Source organism: Sinocyclocheilus anshuiensis, unplaced genomic scaffold (assembly GCF_001515605.1).
Source record: "Sinocyclocheilus anshuiensis isolate Anshui unplaced genomic scaffold, SAMN03320099.WGS_v1.1 scaffold1787, whole genome shotgun sequence".
In the NCBI taxonomy this organism is placed as follows: Eukaryota; Metazoa; Chordata; class Actinopteri; order Cypriniformes; family Cyprinidae; genus Sinocyclocheilus; species Sinocyclocheilus anshuiensis.
In genome coordinates this window covers 108,877-111,170 of record NW_015551094.1, presented here as the reverse complement: position 1 = coordinate 111,170, position 2,294 = coordinate 108,877, and the positions used below count along the sequence as shown (strand labels likewise).

The following is a 2,294-nucleotide window of genomic DNA, read 5'->3' as shown; positions in this document are numbered from 1 at the left end:
TTTTTGAACCTTAAACCGCATAAACACATTTCATTACACCAAATACACAAAATAAGGTTCTTTTTAGCAACATCATATGACCCCTTTAACTTGTTTCTAAGTCAGGAAGTCAACATTTCACATTATTTAAATGCATTTTAATTGCATCGCACTGTAATCAAAGTGTCATATAATAGGTTATAGGTTTGTCTTTAGCAAAGACTCTCAAATAAAAGTTTATAGATGATTAATGTTTAATGTAGGTTCAGGTGTAAATTAAACTGCAGGACTGTCACACAAACAGTCTCAAATGTGGAAACTAGACCTTTGACTTCCATCAGTAGGCCTATATGTGTTTTTCATTATAATTAACCCGTTTAATCCCAAATTTTTCCCAGACATGAAAATACACAAATGATGTGTCATTAGTAACCCTTTGAAATAATCAATAATTAAACCAAACTGAGAGACTATTTTGAAGGCTCAGGAAACCTTTGCAGGTGTTTTGAGTTGATTAGCTGATTGGCATGTCACCATATTCTAAATGACACAGGATAAAGGAATAACGACAATGACGATACAGTGCATCTGCGGCAGGACCTGCAAGAATGAAAGGGGTTTAAAAATCCATCAAGGCAGAATAAGATGCTTGACAGCGGAATCGACGACACAACGCACAGAAGCGACTTCTGGTAAGACGCAGGAGGAGCTAGGCCCGGAGGCAACCCACAGTGCCCAGAGCCTCCTAGTGTCGCCAACACTGGCTGCCAGCAGCTCACTTGCCACCATAACCCAAGAAACAGCATCGCTCGACAACCCACAGGGCCTCCAACGCCGGCAAGCTGCAGTCATAACCCAGCCGAGGATTCAGTGTCCCAAATCTTCTAAGAGAGCTGAGTGGCAACAATTTGATGAAGATGTAAGCCAGGTCCTGGAAGTAACAGCTAAGGGGGATGTGGACCACCGATTGAGAACAATGACCACCCTCATAGTGAACATTGCAGCTGAGCGATTTGGAACTGAGGCATCCAAGCCTGCTCCATCGGCATATGCTCCAAGCCACAGAGCAAGGAAAATCCAGTGCCTCAGGGAAGAACTCAGGCTGCTAAAGAGGCAATACAAGTCAGTGGGGGAAGTCGAGAGAGCCAAGCAGCTCCTTGGCCAAAAGAGGGCTGGCCGCCTCACCTGCTTCAAGGATGCTATAAATGGCCACCTCAAGGCCACTTATAGTGACCCCATTAGAGAACAACCGCTGGGTCCATGTGATGCGCTGATAACACCACCAGAGCCTTCATCAGACTTCGACCTGAAGGAGCCCCGCCTAAGGGAAGTGGAGGAAGTGGTGAGGAGAGCAAGATCGAGCTCAGCACCAGGCCCAAGTGGAGTGCCCTACAAGGTGTATAAGAACTGCCCAAAGCTACTACATCGGCTTTGGAGGGTCCTGAAGGTGATCTGGAGGAGAGGGAAGATCGCCCAGCCATGGAGGTATGCTGAGGGAGTGTGTATACCAAAAGAGGAGAAGTCTGAGAATATCGACCAGTTTCGGGTTATCTCCTTGCTCAGTGTGGAGAGCAAAATCTTCTTTAGCATCGTGGCTAAGAGGCTCTCCAACTTCCTGTTGAGCAATAAGTACATCGACACGTCTGTGCAAAAGGGAGGTATACCAGGAGTTCCAGGTTGTCTGGAACACATGGGCGTGGTAACCTAGCTCATTAGGGAAGCGAGAGAAGGTAGAGGGGACCTGGCAGTACTGTGGCTGGACCTCACCAACGCCTATGGCTCAATACCCCACATGCTGGTGAAGGTCGCACTGGAGAAACACCATGTACCGCAGAAGGCGAAAGATCTCATCCTGGACTATTATAGCAAGTTCAGCTTGAGAGTTACTACTGGCCAGCTAACATCTGATTGGCACCAGCTGGAGGTGGGGATAATCACTGCCATCCTTGGAACAGTGGCGCAAGGCAGAGCCGGACTTGGGAGCCTAAGAGCGACCCGATATGACTCTGCCGGCGGAAAGGAGAGGCAGAGGCTGGTACAGGAGGAGGTGCGAGCTTCAGTCGAGGAAGCGCGAACCAGCAGAGCAGTGGCCATGTACGACATTCAAATTTATTGAGATGCACCTGTATATCTTAGCCCAGCTATTTTAAACTGTTCGATCACATTCTAGGGTTATTATTATGCATAAAAAAAACCTTATGCAACATATATCTTAGCCCAGCAAATTACAAATGACTTGCTTCTTGCATCAGACCAAGGCTGCATCTCATTGCTAGTTTTACTTGATCTTAGTGCTGCGTTCGACACTATAGATC

The 2,294-nt window shown here is 46.8% G+C and overlaps 1 pseudogene; it reads left to right on the top strand.

The window, feature by feature from the left end:
* The first annotated feature begins 550 nt into the window (after window positions 1–550).
* On the top strand, window positions 551–2,095 carry LOC107662670 (uncharacterized; annotated as a pseudogene).
* Window positions 2,096–2,294: the final 199 nt, after the last annotated feature.